At 36.0% G+C, this 6,000-nt stretch overlaps 1 protein-coding gene across 8 annotated transcripts in view; it reads left to right on the forward strand.

The window, feature by feature from the left end:
- Positions 1–6,000, forward strand: part of TANC2 (tetratricopeptide repeat, ankyrin repeat and coiled-coil containing 2) — a 374,683-nt gene that overhangs the window by 21,031 nt on the left and 347,652 nt on the right. Inside the window, exon 3 of one of the 8 annotated variants that reach the window (XM_024130199.3) lies at positions 2,740–2,826. The exons of the other annotated variants lie outside the window; for them this stretch is intronic. The gene's annotated coding sequence lies outside the window, so the exon portion shown is untranslated. The remainder of the gene's footprint in view (positions 1–2,739; positions 2,827–6,000) is intronic. 8 annotated transcript variants of the gene reach the window in all.

The raw sequence follows: 6,000 nt of genomic DNA on the forward strand, positions 1-6,000 counted from the left end.
TGTCAAAGAGCTTATAATGAGATATGTATAGGTGGGGATATTACAACAAGGAGAAATTATTATTTACACTGGGAGAAAAGCCTAAGTTCTCTTCTCCTCCTCCCTTCCCCATTGCCAGGATTCAAAACCCGTGGACCCCAGTGATTATAATTTGGTTGGGAAAGAAGGTTTGTCTTAAGGAATAGTGGGAATTTCCTTCTCTCTCCCAGTGGGGATTTTTGAATGTCAGAATAATTAAACTAAACGTATCCTTTCAGAAAAATTTATTGAATTTTACATGACAGACAATGAGCTACATACTAAAAAAATTTTAAAACATTTTCTCATAGTATGTAGGGAGGAGGTGATTACAAGCACAGGTTTTGGAGTTTGACAGATTTGAGATCACATTCTGACTTGTTTTAGTTGCTAGGTGTATGATTTGTGGCAAGTTATTTGACCCATGGAAGCCTCAGTTTTCTCATCCTGTAAAAGACTCGTTTCATAGGATTTTGGGGTTAAATTAATGCACCTAAAGTGCTTAGCCCAGTTTCTGGCATATAGTAAGCATTTCAATTATTATTATATGCTGATGTGATGATGATGAAGGTGTAGTAGAGAGTAAATACAGTGGAGGGAAAGTGAGGTTTTTTTGGGGGGTGGGGTAGGGACAGGAGACTAAAATGTAGAAACAAGAGAAGTAACATGATTAAAAAAGCATGTTAGGAAGATTGATATTCTCCATGGTTTTTATAGTCAATATAGTAAATCTTTACTAAACATAATCTTTTTGATTCACCTGTGGTATTTTTGCTTGGTGAGAGCAGTAATTTTTCTTGCAAGATAAGGGACAGCTATCTGGGAAATCAGATTACTTTGGTCTCAGGATGTCTTAGATGGGACCTACTTTCTTGCTCTAATTACTTTTTTGTAGATTTTCTTCAGCTTTCCTCATATTATACTAACACTTAAGCTTTCCTCATACTATAATGAGGTTTTTTTCTGATTGTATGTTGAGAACAGCAATGGTGTTCACGTGTAAGAATAATTTTTGAAGTTTAAATGCAGTTGATGTACAGTGAGATTTTGTATTAAGACATAGTAACAATTTCTTTGGGTTGTAGCCCCAAATAGGCAAATCAGGAGTTTGGAGGAAAATAAGGAAGGGAAATTTATTTTAATGGTATGTAATTTGGGCTACATAATTAGGGCAGATATAATAAGGTGATTCTCAGTATGATTTGGATACCCCAGATTTACATATGCAGCACACAGGCGCAGCTCTGAAGTTCCTTTCAGAAGACAAAACCAGTGCCAGCTCCGCTTCTTCAGTGTGCCCAAGGAACCGAGCATAGAGACAGAAGGAAGCAAGGTTAATTGTCTACTTCCTTCAGGATGGAGAAAAGGAGCCATGGTTTCTCTGTAAACTTTCCCTTGAACTTTATTTCAGAGAAGCTATGAAAAATTATTTTACTTATGCAAAAGTCTAGTCTGGGAAGGTGACATTTTTAAAAAGAAGAAATAGGCAGCCAGTGTAAGAGGCATATTATAAATCAAGAATTAAGGGGTTTAGAAAAGTGATGATCAGAAGATATGGGAAACATTGATGATGGTTTATATCCTCAATTAATACTGATTTTCATTGAACACTTTAATGTTTATTGATTGCTTAGTAGGTGCCAGACTGTGCTAAGTGCTTTGCTTGCTTTAGTTCCCTTAATTTTCACAAGTGATTGGAAAGGTACTTTTCTATTATTAGCCTCAATTTACAGATGGGAAGCTAAGGCTTTGAAAGGCTAATTAGTTTGCTCTTGCGCACAAAACTAGTAACTGGTGATGGGGACTGTCCCCCAAACTCCAGTTCTTAGGATTACACTATTATAATTATGTCTCTTATTTGTTTTGTATGAGGATTCAGGACAGATATTGGGAAACTTGATTTCTATTACTGGTTCTGACTTGGTGAAATTTCTGGGAAAGTTAAGCAATCTGCTTTGCATCTTCTTCTGAGCCTTCTTATCAAACTTGGCCTCCCTTCTGGTATCTTCTGCTTCCTATGTCTGTCAGTTTCAGAAACCAGAGGTTGGTACTGGCATTATCCATAAAAGTTCAAAACAGAGAGCTGGAAATAGGTTGAAGCCAAGTAAAGGTGTATATAGCATTTTTGGAATTTTGAAGATGATTTGATCAGTTGATTTGACTATGTCCATATCTCATGATGAAATCATGGAAAAACTTGCCTTGGAAGACAGATACCTGATAAAAGTAGTTAATTTCTCACTACAACTAATCATCATTATTGTCATCCCTGGCATTAACTGTTTTGGTCAACAAACGTTAGTGTTCATGTGGGTAACTTATTTTGATCTCCTTAATGATAATGATGCTATTGTATATAATAGCTTACAAATTATGAGTTTATTGACAGGTTTTTGTTTTAGGTTATTGCAGTGTCTGAGTCACTGCTTGCTAAGGATGTTCATTAGGAAACAGTAAATTGTTTCCCATCCTCAACACCCTAAAAATTGAGATTTGAGTATTTTCCTTCTTCCTTCCTTCTTTCCTCCCTCCCTTCCTCCCTTCCTTTTTGTATTTGGTGAACAGAAGCACTTATTTAGTCAGTTCTGCTATACTGCTTGTTTTGAGAATGTGAATTCTAATGTGATTGATAGACATTTACCAACTACGTCAGTTTACCTTGTGTGTTGAGTTATACCCATCCACATTTGGTGTTACAACTTTATGCTTGGTATCTGATAGATAACCCTCCTTCTGCCACTTTACAACTCACAAGTTGCAACTCTTCTGACACTCACTTCCACAAGCAAATCTCAGGTCTTTCTCAAGGTAAAGTACCATATTATTGTGGTATTTATTACTTAGCCATTTAGTATGTGTAAAATTGTGTTTGTTTTTTTCCCATAAGTGCTCTGGTTTTTATTGCATAATACTGCATAGAATTTTAGGATGGGTTTTCTTATTAATGCAAGTCTATTATTTTTATAGTTAAATGTTTTGTATCTACATTTTTAATACGTCTAGAATTTATTTTTATATATGGGTAAAAGTAGGAATCCATCCATCCCTCCCACCCCCTTTTTTTCCTTTAATGGCCAGCCATTTGACCCAGCATTTACTGAACCTCTTCCTCTTTTGCTCTTGCCTTAGTCTGACATTTTCTCTTTATCCTACACTTAATTTTGGGGGGGGTTCTCTCTGTACTTATAACAATAAATTATTATTTTAATTATTAATGCTTTATGTCAACTGAAGCTTTATCTCTGGATATCTATTGGGAATTAAAATAAATTAATTTATCGGTATAGATGGATTCTTGTTCTTAAAAGTCCTATTAGTGTTTTGACCCTAATAAGAATGTTTAACTTTGTTTGACAACTAGTGTCTATAAACTGCCCTAGAAACCATCCTTAGGGTCTAATAACCATGCATATAAAGATGATTTTTGTGATTGTATTTTTAAGATAGGAGATATGATGAGAGGATATTATTTACACTTTTTTCTTTAAGTATTTTTTAACCCCTAAAAAATTATGTCAATAAACCAGCAGAATAATTTTAATTCATTAGGATTATTTTCACCCACTGTCTAAAGGTGGGTAGATAAGCATGTGAAGTTTTTTGTACTACCAGGCATTTTGTGAATACCTCTATCACTGAATTTTTTTTTTTTTTTTTTTTTTTGGTGGTACGTGGACCTCTCACTGTTGTGGCCCCTCCCGTTGCGGAGCACAAGCTCCGGACGCACAGGCTCAGCGGCCATGGCTTACGGGCCCAGCCGCTCCGTGGCATGTGGGATCTTCCCGGACCGGTGCACGAACCCGTGTCCCCTGCATCCGCAGGTGGATTCTCAGCCACTGCGCCACCAGGGAAGCCCATCACTGAATTTTATAATAAGCCATTTATAAGGTTTCTTGTTCACCTATTGGCTCTACGTTTCTTGAGGGCAGAACAGTGTTGCTATCCTAGTATTCAGCATGGTGCTAGGCACATAGCAGATGCTTAAGAAATGTTTGTTTACTTAATCCTGTAAGTAATCTCTCCCTCTTGTAAATTCCCATTACATTTTGTATTTCTCTTATGATACCTAGCACCTTCTATCTTGAATTGTGCTTGGGTTCACTTTTCCTTAATTCTCATTACCTGACTGGATGCTCCTTTTAGGCAGGAGCTGTTATTAACCTTTTAAAAATTTCCTCCAGTATCTGTTCAAGGCCTTATCTTAGCTCGTTCATAATAAAGATTGAATAAATAGTAGATCAAAAGACACATTATTTAAAAAATTTATTTCTAGGTTACTACTAGAAAAAGATTAGAGGTAGCTTTGCCATCTGTATTTTATGTGTTTTAGAAGTAGAGAAGTATTCCTAAGCCCAAGAATATACTATGTAAAGAATTTTCGCTAATATATGTTACTAAAATAAAGTTTCTGCTGTGTGTGTATGTGTTTTGGTTGTTTCTTGATGTTATTTATAAGAATGCTTAGTGCCTGGACTTTGCCTCTAAAATAGTTTAATTTTAACTTCACAGGCATGCTGGACCAGTTCATTATATGGTTTGGAGAAACCAAGGGAAAGCAAATGATGCAGGGAGTGGTAGTGGCAGTTCTGTAAATACTCTTCTTTTCATTTGACCTTTTACTGAACTGGTAACAAAACAGTTCTCTAATGTAACTTTAAATTTTTTTGTTAGAAAATGAGTATATTAAGAAGGATCTAAACTTTTAAACTTAAAAAAATGATTTTTAATTTTGGGGGTATATATGCCACTGGTATGCATTGAAACAATGTACGTTGGTGGGATAACTGAGGAGGCAGCCAACTTGAAAGGCAAAGGTTTTCTAGAGTGCTCTCTCATCCTTCACCCTGTGAGATCTTATCGGCTTTTTGGGGGAGTCAAAGAAAATTTATGCCAACTTAATGAATAATTTAAAAATTTATACTGACATCAATAATGAATAAATACTTTGAGGATGATGAAAATGTTTTGGAACTAGACAGAGATGGTGAATGTACTATGGGTCAACTGATTTTTATTTATTATTTTTTTTAACATTAATACAAATACATTTAATAAAAAATTCACATTTATCTTCCTTTCAACATTGTATTCATCTCCTACGGAAACCACTGAGAAGTTTTGGGTATCTTTTCTCACAAGTGTTACTCCACAGTTTTAAGTACATATGTATACTACAGATCAATAAACTTATAGTTTTTAAAATTATAAGACTGTACTGCACACACTGCTCTGTTACTTGCTTTTTTTCACTTAAGGATAAAGCTTGGAGAATTTTTAACGTTAGAAGAGATGTGCTGCATACTGTTTAAACCATACACAGTATTCCATAGTTCATAGTATTTCCTATGCCAAAATTTAATCATTTCCCTATTAATGGGTCCTCTCTTTCTCTCTACCTCCCTCATTCTGTGCCTTCTTTCATTCTCTTTTTTAAAAAAATTAAGAAGCTTTATATTTGAGAGCAGTTTTAGATTCACAGCAAAGTTAAGTAGAAAGTACAGAGTTCCTGTGTACCCCCTGTCCCCACACATGTACAACCTTCCCCACAGTCAGCATCCCACATTTCAGTGGTACGTTTGTTAAATTTTTTTTAACATCTTTATTGGAGTATAATTGCTTTACAATGGTGTGTTAGTTTCTGCTTTACAACAAAGTGAATCAGTTATACATATGTTCCCATATCTCTTCCCTCTTGCGTCTCCCTCCCTCCCACCCTCCCTATCCCACCCCTCTAGGTGGTCACAAACCACCTAGCTGATCTCCCTGTGCCATGCGGCTGCTTCCCACTAGCTATCAACCCTACATTTGGTAGTGTATATATGGCCATGCCATTCTCTCACTTCGTCCCAGATTACCCGTCCCCCTCCCCATATCCTCAAGTCCATGCTCTAGTAGGTCTGTGTTTTATTCCCGTCCTACCCCTAGTCTCTTCATGACATTTTTTTTTCTTAGATTCCATATATATGTGTTAGCATACGGTAT

This window comes from Physeter macrocephalus, chromosome 14 (assembly GCF_002837175.3).
Source record: "Physeter macrocephalus isolate SW-GA chromosome 14, ASM283717v5, whole genome shotgun sequence".
Lineage (NCBI taxonomy): Eukaryota > Metazoa > Chordata > Mammalia > Artiodactyla > Physeteridae > Physeter > Physeter macrocephalus.